Genomic DNA, 12,354 nt, shown 5'->3' with positions numbered 1-12,354 from the left:
CCTTACTCCTTCTCTCAGAAGCTTTTACCATCTAAGATAACGAATGTCGAGTGAACGAACTTTTTTGTGAAAATTTGTGTATCAAGATAAAGTTCAGATAAATCATATCTTATCCACAACAATTGAAACCTTTATATTCAATCGAACGATGGGAAAATGTTAACGACGCATGTTTAAAATATAAATATCGATATCAAACTTTATTTATTTTCCAGCGAAACTCAGAGCAGTTCCGAATATGTATTTTTATTAACCAATAGATGTTAGGTACATTACTTCCTCATTTGCCACAGGTCGTAACTTAAAACATTATGATCTTGGTTTAATTTCTAATAGCCGGTAAATTTACCTACAACAAGACAGTAATAGGTAAAAACTGATTTACATGTACACAGTAGTTACTTTTTTCATGAAATATTTTATTGCAAGTTATACCTATACGGTATCAACAAATACAAAAATGAATAGAACATACAAGAAAAGTAACAATGCATTTATCTGAATAATATGTATATGTTAGCAGTTCAATTGACTGATTCTTAAAGTTATTAAATTAAAATAAGGTGTTAAGAATGGAAACGATCAAACGCGGGCGTCAATGCCTTTTTCGCACAAAATCAATAAATTAACCAGTATATTGAAGAAGAAATGTGTATGAATTCAGACATGACATTTTTAGCAATTTTGTATTCAAAAAAGGAAATCTAAGGTCAGAATGTAGAGATATATTGAGAATATTGTACCAAGTTATTCTTTAGGTAGGCCTTTCAAAGGCACTTTCTTCTCACAAAACCATGTGTTGAAATTGTCCTTAATGAGCTTAGTAGTAGTTAAATTACGCACGAGAGGGTAGTCCTATGTTTATCCGATGATGTCATAATGTGGCGTTAGGATGTCCTTAGGAAATAAAACACGGCTCTGCATTATTTCACATAAGAAGTCGTAAGCAAGATATTGAAAGAAACGGTATTTGGAAAGTTTTCGATAGCTTGCTAAACAAAGACTTTATTCTTTTCTACCCAACTAAAAGAATCTGAATTTCTGTCTCGGTGAAATACGGACGCCTTTTTCTAATCAACGCAAAATATGTTGAATAAACGATGTGGATACATAAATGTACGTTCTGTCATTTAAGGGGAAAAAGCTAGTATTATATTTCTTCATGTGAGAAGTCAATATCGTTTAAATAAGTTGGTCAGTAGTAAACCTTAATTTTCTATTGCATTTTATTGACATCAATTTGTCAATAAAAGTGTATTCACATATCAAATAGAGCAAGCTAACCTTTTCGAAAATGAGATCCTAATCAATATATCATAAAAAATTACTTAAAATGTAGTGCTTTTGCTTTCGCTTTCATTAATCAAAAATATTCAACTTTATGACAAACGTCACCACTAAGATATCTCCTTTCTAGTTATATGTACTTATAAAAAGCGTAGAGTTATATACATGTTCATTTCACCCTTTTTTCAAAAATATAATTTTCATAATGTCATAATAACACGTTATATTCTTCATCAGACTATCTTTATAACGATGGTCTTGAAAAAGGCTTTTTGTGCAACTTACGCCTCGTCATACGATGCAATACGACCCGAAAAATTGACCTGACTACCGAGGGCAGTGGTTTAATAAGTATAATTAATATGTTATATTTGTATTTTACAAGAAGGCAAAGGTTGTAATAAAAACATCATATCGATACTTTATTGTTCAATATAAATTCCTGTCGTTTATTGCGATATGATTTTACATATTCTATATACGATATAGTTCACTATTTATCTAGATAGTGAACACACGTGTAGTTGTAACAGTTGTTATCTTTTGTTTTGAACAGCACCAGAGAAAAAGAATCAATGCAACAAATCCAGTTATTACACTGCCTATAATAATTCCAGTTTCCGTATCACCATCGTCGCTATAAAGAATACAAGAAATAAATGTTTAAAAACAATTATATGATTTTAATTATTATAAAATTATATTTTTCTTGGATTTCTAAAATAAACATTTAGTAACAAAAATGTCCGGTAATTTATTGTAATAGAATCCTTTTTAAATCAATTTTTATGTATGATTTATGAAAAGAGAGGAACTAATCTACTGGATAAATTAGACTTACAAGAATGTGAAACTAGAAAAACTTGAACAAAGCTCACTTGAAGATATCCCCTCCCAAGTAACCATATAAGAAACCCCATAAGTCATTTAAATGGAAAAACAAAATAGAAGGTGGAAAATGGTATCATGTCATAAAAGATTTATGAATCATTAAGCGGTATTAAAGAAGTTGTGGATTAGAAGATGTTCCTCCCCTTTTGGCCGGACAACGACAAAGTCCGTATTTTGCACAATGTCGTTATTTGTTAATGTTTCATCAAAATCTATTCAGCAAGTTCAGAAGAGTAACTGATTAGAACTTGGGACGGGCGAACGAACTGGCGCACAGCATGAGCTCTATATATAACTCCCGATTTTTAAGCGGGGGTAAAATAAAATAAGAAGATTTAAAGGAATGAAAAAATGTGTAACAAAATTTTATAAATATTGTTTGTTTTTTGTTTATTAGAGATAATCCTATCGTGTGTATTTTTTTCTCTTTCCATTCTGTGTGTAAAGTGATATAGTTACTCTGAGCTTTCTGTGCATTCCTGATATCCATAAGAGCCATAAGAACCATCATTACATCGATCGCATAAACAGGAACATATACCTGCAGAACAAAGTACAACTGTTAGCAATCCCTGAATAAGCCTTAATTCAAGAATTAATTAAATTTTGAATAAGGCTAACAATAAAATTACAGAACACTTATCCGGTCCATAATCAAGTCAAGCCTAAAACAAATCTGACAAAATATATTTATACCACCCGAGAAGCTGGTGCCGCAATGGTTCTGACTTGGTTCAGGCAGATGAAATGATGGATTAAATCTATAATTTACAGCGAGCGAAACCTCCCTTTTCCACTGCGTAGTGAATATATTGGTGGTGATTAAATATCATTTTGAATGCTATTGTGTCATAGTCAAAAATAGAATAAGAAATTCGACTAATGACAGAACCGGTAAATAAATCAGTGACCTAAATCGTGAGATCGGCAGATAACTAGAAAAGCCTATTTTAGAGTAAAACTAGAAAAATAGACTGTCATTGATGAAATACCAAACGAAATTTTCAGAAATCATGTTTGTGTTGACTTACTATATAAAATCATGCAGTTCTTTTGTGCAGAAGGCAAAATACCTGACGAATGGTTTACCGATACAATTTCTCCGATTCGAAGCCTTGTATGAATCATAAGAACCCATTGGAATACAGACCAAATTTATTAATATCCATACCCTGTAAATTTACTCAGACATACTTAACACAAGATGAAATTAATTGCTGGAGCACATGAATTTTAGCCGAAGCAGAAAAAAGTTTTCGGAGAGACATTTATAAGTTGCTTAGATCATTTGTATGTATTATCAACAATAATAAAGAACAGGAAAATAAAGAGAAGAGACACATTTACGTGTTTCGTTGATGCAAGAGTAATCAAGGGAACCAAGGTTATAGCGGTAATCAAAAGAATGTAATCCAGGGACAAAGACCAGACATGAAAAACAGACATGCACAACAAAGAACATAAAGTAACTAAAATCATACATACAAAGTAACAAAAGTAAATGAGCAACTCGGACTCCACTAAAAACTGGGAGCATGGACCAGGTGCACCGGTAGGGTAACCGTCCTCTGCTTTTCTAGAAACACCCGCCGAATTGCTCATAAAAAGTCAAGTCCGGGGTAGACAAACGAGAGAAGGAAAACTATGACCCGTTGAATAAATCAGTTTTCATGGTGCTGATGGATACACCATAACGATCCACGAGTTCATGATAACTACCATAAAACTTCTGTAATGATGACTACAATCTTGTAGCAACATAAAAAAAAAGCTATAGAATACTACAGACACTATGAAGTCAACCACAAATCTTGACCTACACTTAGAGATCGATGGTTACCTAAGGGAAAACTATAGACAAAACAGTACGACAAACGCGATGACTTTTCATTCCGTATTTTCCTTTTGTCTGTGGTAACATCCCTTCAGTACAACTTATAATTTATGCCAGAGCATGTCGTTAAACTTCTAACAATTAGGAAATTCTGGAAGAGATATGTCGCTACAAGATTGAAGTCATCACTAGAGAAATTTCATGGTCGTCATCATGAACTAATGGGTCGTTACGGTGTATCCATCTGCAACATGAGAACCGATTTGTTGAATGTGTAGTAGTTTTCCTTTCCTCTACCCCGGAATTGACATTTTACGTGCAATTTGGTTGCTCATTTGCTTTCGTTGCTTTGTGCGTGTTATGTTTTTTTTCTTTGTTATGTCTGTCGGTTTTCTCCGTCTTGTCTTTGTCCTTGGATCGCATTCTTTTGATATCCGCTAGAATCTTTGTTCCCTTGCTTACTCTTTGACAATGTAAATTGTGATCACAGACCATTTACTTTCATACACACTCAGTTTATTTAAGGCACTGAAGAGGGTCATTTGTTGACTGAAAATTTTTCTCATTATTTATTATATTATAGTGTATTAAGATCTTTAACGGTATCGTTGTACAATCCTTTAGACTTATGTAATTCTTTTTGTTTGTGCTGCATCGTCATGACTCGACGATCCGATACCCATTAAGTTTGCTGGTTGGCAGATTCCTTTATATGTATACATATATATATAACACACAGAAAGGTCTGAAAAATTCCCAACGATGTTAGAACTGTCAAATTTGCGATGCCAATTTTTGTCGTTCCCTCCGCGGGACTCGAACTCGTACCGCTGTGGCATCTATGGCAACACCGCCTGTACAATGTCCAGCGCCCTAGACCCCTCGGCCAGCTAGGCTATATAAAAATATAGCTTGCGCTGGCTGGGTCATTCCTCCTGGTAGGATTAATCTATGGCTGTAACTTAGTACTCTGGACTTTGTGCAGGCGGTGTTGCCATAGATGTCACATCAGTACGAGTTCGAGTCCCGCAGAGGGAACGACAAAAATTTGCATCGCAAATTTGACAGTTCTAACATCGTTGGGAATTTTTCAGACCTTTCTATACGTTGACATTATCTTCTCTGTATCAATTTGATCCGATGGAGCAGTGTCGTCACATTCTGAGACGTTTGTATAATACTGATTTGTTGTGACATGCATCAATAATTTGATCCTCTATCCTACATAATAACACCTAGATGAAGTGTCCCGTACTACCATACATCTTGTAATAAGTTACAGCCCTAGATTGATCCTACCAAGAGGAATGACCCAACCATCGAAAGCTATATTTTTATATAGCCTAGCTGGCCGAATGGTTTAGGGCGCTGAACTTTGTGCAGGCAATATTGCCATATAAGTCACAGCAGTACGAGTTCGACTCCCGCGGTGGGAACGACAAAAATTTGCATCGCAAATTCTACAGTACTAACATGGTTGAAAATTTTTCAGACCTTTTTACACTTGGAAATTATCTTCCCTGTATCAATTTGATCCGGTGGACCAGTGTAGCGAATAGAGTCGTAACATTCTGAGACGTATATATATATATAAAGTCTAAAGGAATCTGCCAACCAGCAAACTTAATGGGTGTCGGATCGTCCAGTCATGACGATGCAGCACAAACAAAAATAATTATATAAGTCTAAAGGATTGTACAACGATACCGATAAAGATGTTAACACACTATAATAAAGTATATAATGGGCAAAATTTTCAGTCAAAAAATGACCTTCTTCAGTGCCTTAAATAAACTTATAATATATATATAAGGCACACATAAGCAAATGATACAGAGTCTGAATGAAAATAACAAAAGGGGTCTTTTTATCAAAATTAAAAGTAAAAATTAACTGTGGAAAACAATTTTTAAAAAGTCCAAATATAGTAGTACGGCGTATTGATGTATAGCATGTAGTGCTGTACCAGCCTTAGACCAAGAGGTAAAAATGAATTATTTTTTCTCGTTTATTCCATCTGGAGAAGTTTGTAATTTCTTCATCCCAAAGATTTCCCGAGATACTCTCAACATTTTGACCAGTTTTTATTATGTTCTATGATCGTAACAACGATGTTATGGAGATCCTCCTGGGTTTGTCCAGCGGATTTAAGATGGCGACTTAGAGGGAGGTCTGGTTTGCATTTGTAGTCACTGCAATGACCATACGCCTGTTGAAAGGTTGTTCTGTTTCGCCAACGTACTGCATACCACATCGGCAGTGGAGAAGGTATATGGTACTTTCGGTTTTGCAAGTCACGTCGCAAAAAATGGCAAATTCCTTTCCAGTACAGTAGCTTTTAAACGTTTCGGTGTGCAGTATCTGGGTACAGGTCTTACATCTTTTATCTCTACATGGTCGACACTGGCCCGTTGTATTTTGTTTGGGCTGAGATGAAATCTCTGCTCTTACTAGGGCATCTCTTAGGCTCCTAGGTCTACAGAATGCCAGGACCGGGGCCCCAGCAAAGAGCTTGGAGAGCTTGGGATGTTTTTGAATGTTTTCTTTCCAATTCCAACGCAGTAACTGCGAGAGTTTTCCAAAGACTGGATGGTTGGTAAGCACAAAAGGAACCTTTTTGGTTTTTTTCTTAGGTTTTTACTCGAGGAGATCTTACCGAAACGTTTAAAAGCTACTGCACTGGAAAGGAATTTGCCATTTTTTTGTGACGTGACCGATGTGGTATGCAGTACGTGGCCGAAACAGAACAACCTTTCAACAGGCGTATGAATGGTCATCGTAGTGACTACAATGCAAACCTGACCTCCCTCTAAGCCGCCATCTTAAATCCGCTGGACACACCCAGGAGGATCTCCACAACATTGTTGTTACGATCATAGAACATAATAAAAACTGGTCAAAATGTAAAAGAGTATCTCGGGAAAGCTTTTGGATGAAAAAGTTACAAACAACTTCTCCAGATGGAATAAACGAGAAAAAATAATTCATTTTTAGGTCTTGGTCTAAGGCTGGTACAGCACTACATGCTATACATCAATACGCCGTACTACTATATTTGCACTTTTTTTTTGAATTGTTTTCCACAGTTAATTTTTACTTTTAATTTTGATAAAAAGATCCCATGTTATTTTGATTCAGGCTCCTTATCATTTGCTTATGTGTGCCTTTGACAACGGCACAATCACCCACAGCGTACGCGATTCAGCTTCTGAATCTGTTTTGATCTTGAACTTTGTGAGTTTTATGCCTATAAAGTTTTTTGAGTTTTATGCTGAAGAAGGATATCAGTTATCCGAAATATTCAATTTAAATTTTACCATCTTTTGGTGATGTTAAACATATTTAGACGTTTATTTAATTTATTGTTATGTTTCGTATCGTTTTTAACGGTCCATCACCCTTTAAGAGTGATTGTTGACTTTTTTTTAGACGATTATAAATATATATGTGTGTGTGTGTGTGTGTGTGTGTGTGTGTGTGCGCGCGCGCCGGCGACATAGCGTTAAAGGAGACGACCATGTTATTGTGCAGGTCATAAATATCGGAACTAATCTGTTAAATATTCATGAAAATTAAATTGAAACAAAATAATTTCCTTTTCTTAATTAATTAATCGAGATTTATTATTAGGAAATGTGAATTTCTTGCGCCTATGGGCGCCACCATGATCGGTTGAACTGTGACGTCACGAAGTCGGTTTGTAAAGTGAAAGTAGGTAATTTATTACGATGTCCGAAGAAATCGCAAATTTGGGACTTTCCCAATATAAATTCAACCCAAATTCAATAGAAGAAGAGATTGAGGCACAACATGTAAGCAAATGTCAGACATCATTGACGTACAACGAGATTTGCAGCCAGATGGCTAGTATTTGTAAAGAAAATCTTATGGCTACTTCCATGACTTCCAAAGAATGTTCATTCTTGGTGTTTTAATACAAAGATATCTTTAAATCACTGTAGTCCTTCATTTCCGTCATAAAAGCATTCCTCAGTCAACTTTTAGATTTAAATGCAATGATGTTGATTTGTACTATGTTTTATTTAGTTTTGATATTACAAATATACCGTGCGTGAGCTCACAAAATTAACAAGTCGAGCGCTATTGGCATTGTATACAAAATACATATACTTGGTTGAATGTCTTGTGATGTTTATATAAAATTATATATCACTTTCGTAGGCCCAGTATTATTTTACGGTGCGGTTATATGGGGCACAAGAAGTGCAGGAAGTTCTAAGTATATGTAATAAAGCATGTAGGCTCTTCGGTAGATGTTTAAAGAATTCTTCAACTTCAGCAGTGTTAAGAGATATCGGCTTCCAAAGAATCGAATCTACAAGAATTAGGGTATCACCCCCCTTTTTGTACTTGGGATTTTGGTCCCTATAGACTTAGGCACACAAGTCCATGGATTAACATTTTAAAACAGCCGTTCTTTGTACTTCGAATTTTATGGAATTTGGACTTTACCAAAAATTAAAATTGTACTTGCGACTTCACCCAAAACATGCAGTGTACTTTAGACTTGAAGGGGGAGGGGGTGATACCAAAAGAGTCCCAGAGACATTCTGCTTATATTTCCGTGTACGATATACGTATGACACAAGATTAATTTTAAGGTTCATATGTGGAATGGGAATATATCAAGGTCATGGGGTGCTAAATGTGTCGAAGTTGCAAGACAACTTAATGTTCTATATTATAGAAAACCAATACTCAAATACATGTAAAAATATTTGTTGGTTTCTGTCATTTCATTTGTGAAAAAATATTCACAATAAATCGATATCATAAAAACGTTTTAGCTACTTTTCCGCTTGAAATAGAAAAGAGTATAGATACGCTAGACCATACGTTCAATTAAAACGAAAGAATTTGTAAATATTGTAAAAATAAATATAAGATGAAAAATGTCTTGTTATTTTTAATCTGATCTTAGGTGTTGTTTATTTTGGAAGGCAGAGTAGATTTCTAGTAATTTTAACTTTCTTAATTCAAATAAAAGATTTTTATTTCATATGACAAATGATTATGTGCAACCTTTTTTGGCGAAATCGATAAATTTAATGTTTTATCGAAGAAAATATTGTGAACTGAGAAATTTTACATGTATGAAAGGAAATACTGTGAACCGAAAATATTACATGTATGAATGCATAATTGGTTTTACTTCAGATATTGATGCTTTATAATGAAAAACAAGTGTTTTTCGCAAAGTGTCTCATAAGTCAATAATGGCTGGGTACCAATATTAAATAAAATGAAAATGTTACTTTCTAAAACATTTTTGTCAATTGTTGTACAAATGTCATATTGGTACGTGACACTCAATGGAATATTCTGCTTGTCTGGCATTCTGTGATATTTAGCAATAATTGCCCATGCTGGCTTTACTATATTTTTGTCGAAGTTTAGAGTGTGTTGAATATTTTTTTTAAGTATAGATCTCTTTGATAAACATAGTAGGTTTATATTTTTTCAGCATTATAGTCATACAATGATACCGTTTTTAATCACTTCATAAAGCTTGTACCTTTAAAATTTGGCAAATTTCAAAGACGCAATCCTTAAATTTGCAGTTTTATCTTCTGGGTAAGTAAAGATATGAAGTAAAAATTAAAAACAACAATGTCAATATTTACTGACGTTATGTAGATGATAGTTTGATTTTAATTAATTTGACCATCAAAAAAATCTATTGAATCAAAAGGCTGTCCCATTCCATTTTTCATTGCATCATCATCATTCATGTTCATTTTATCATTCTTTTCATGTTCGTCGCCTAAATATAGCTGAAATATTGCTACTCGGGCGTTAAACCCCAATAATCAATCAATCAATCAATCTTTTTTTTTAAATAATGGTGTTGTATACTGGAAATTAATGCTCATAATTATCATGACATGCACAAAAATATCATGAATGAATTTACAGAAAACGGATTTTCTTTAATTCCGAGGGTAAAGATAATACAGAAGTTTGAATTATTTAACTGCTAACACATGACAATTCAACTCATTCAAGATATAGAAATACTACGGACAATATCATTTTCAACAGCTTCTTATTTATTTTATATATTCATAGATTACACTATTTTTTTTTTAATTTTGAATCAAACTTTTAAGTTTTAGTGTTAAAATATTTTTATTTAATTTATCTATTTATTTAAAGTACACATAACATGATCTCTTGTCGTTTAATATATTCTTCTATGGTTGGTATAAACTGTAATGTATAAAAGGGAGGTAATAAGTCTATATAGGGTGGGTATTGGTCTTTTATTCTATGTGACTGTTGCGTAACACTTTCATAAAATAATCCATTATTATTATTATTATTATTATTATTATTATTATTATTATTATTATTATTATTATTTTAAAACGACGCAAAATGAAAAATATGGAACTTGACGTATTAGTCTTGAATTCAAAAGGCAGACCACATGGCAACAAACTATAGAACAGTTAAAACATCTTGGTAGCAAATTTCAAAACTTCGTAGAACGGTACAAAGTGAAAAATAAACTTTTTAAATACTGATAACTGAAAATATATTATTGTATGTCTGAATTGTCTGACTATTTTAGAATGAAAGAAAAATAACAAAATAAAAACTGCCAATCCTTTGTTGTTCATGAAATTAGTCTTCAAAAGAAAACCCATTTTCCGGAAAGACTACCTCAAAACGTAGTATGCCAGACTTCAATAAGTCAACTACTCTTATTAATTGTATCATAAGGGAATGAGCTTTAGGACCGTGGTAAGGTTATTACGAGATATTCAATCCTTACCGGCAATAAGAATAGCAGTCAAAATTTTCCACAAGTGCATTTTTGCTTCTCCTTTGTGCCTTAAGTTGCCAACAACAAGTAAATAACCCGAATCGTTGATAAAAGAGAATAATGTTAATACGTATAGGACTGCTTATCTTCGGGATATGTTTGCATGTAGTCATATTTATAGATTACTCGAAACTTTATATATATATATTTTTTTTTCTCTATACTAATCCAGCCACTGTCACCCACTTTAGTTAAGATGGTCAGAATGATCATAACTGACATTGTTAATGCTTTAAGATAATAACAAGTAGGCTTCTGGAACAGGGTTATGTTGCTACAGGATTGAGGTCATCTCTACAGAAGTTTTATGGTCGTCATCATGAACTCGTGGATTGTTATGGTGTGTCCATCTGCGCCATGAAAACTGATATATTCAACGTGTCATAGTTTTCCTTTCCTCGTTTGTCTACCCCGGATTTGACTTTTTATGAGCAACTCAGCCGGTGTTTCTAGAAAAGCTGAGGACGCTTACCCCACCGGTTACTTTGTATACATATGATTTTCGTTACTTTGTGGTATTTGTTGTGTATGTCTGTTTTACCTGATGATTGGATGATAACTGTGATAACTGATGACTATTTCATGCATTTTCATAACAATTAAAACAAATACCAATCATATAAATATTGCAAATTTCGGCGTGCTGCGCAATGAATAAACGCTTTCCAGCAGCATAAGAACCACATACAAAGGCAAATCTCAAGCAGTGGCGGATCTATAGTTTAACAAAAAAGGAGTGGGGGTAACTTTTCAAAAAGAAAAATGTGAGCAAAAAAGTATTGTATTCCCTGGAATTTATAATACAATTTACATGTAGATGATTATTCGTTGGATTTATTGCATGCTTTCGGAGTATTATTCAGTGTTTTAACATAACAAAATTAACATTTCATATTAATAAAAAAAAATAACTTCGTAAGGGGGACGGGTCGTCCATTTGGATCAATTATAGTTAAACCGCTTATAGGTGCAGTTCAAAACAGAGATAATTTCTACAATAAAACCATTTCGTTTTATATATAGACCAGAGAAATGTTAAATAGTCCTCTGCAAACAAGCCTAATCGTTTAATCTAGCATCTAACAAATTTCATGTAACTATGAAGTCTTGTCAACATTTTCCGAATGGGTCCTTTTTACCAAGAAATAAAGGAGTTCCATATAAGTCTTATAAAAATAATCACCAATGAACGGATATCTCACACCTTAATTATCACTTCCTTATAAAAATCAATATACTTTTCATGGGAAATAACAACCGCGGTTTTTGAAAGAATTTATCTACGCAATTTATTTAGATAAATTTAGCAGTTCGTACGCTCAATTTGTTCTAATGGAGAGCGAAGCAATTCATAAAAGGGGGTTCCGATCAAGAATGCACATAATTAACGAAATTTGAAGCCTAACCTCGACAACAAAGCCACTTGGATGCATCACGTGTCTCGGATGTATGTGTCAAACTTTTATCAATAATAAAATTGTTAAAATAAGTA

At 33.6% G+C, this 12,354-nt stretch overlaps 1 long non-coding RNA gene across 1 annotated transcript; it reads right to left on the bottom strand.

The window, feature by feature from the left end:
• Nucleotides 1-230: 230 nt before the first annotated feature.
• LOC148609211 (uncharacterized) lies at nucleotides 231-10,958 on the bottom strand. The gene is made up of 3 exons (XR_015914488.1): nucleotides 10,812-10,958; nucleotides 2,638-2,719; nucleotides 231-1,924 (listed from the first exon to the last, which is right to left on the bottom strand). It is a non-coding gene; the product is annotated as an uncharacterized LOC148609211 (long non-coding RNA).
• Between the last annotated feature and the right edge of the window lie 1,396 nt (nucleotides 10,959-12,354).

This window comes from Perna viridis, chromosome 8 (genome assembly GCF_037379345.1).
Source record: "Perna viridis isolate PV_CMFRI_1.1 ecotype Kerala chromosome 8, ASM3737934v1, whole genome shotgun sequence".
Lineage (NCBI taxonomy): Eukaryota > Metazoa > Mollusca > Bivalvia > Mytilida > Mytilidae > Perna > Perna viridis.
The sequence above is the reverse complement of the archived record's forward strand: the minus strand, read 5'-3'. Positions and strand labels throughout refer to the sequence as shown.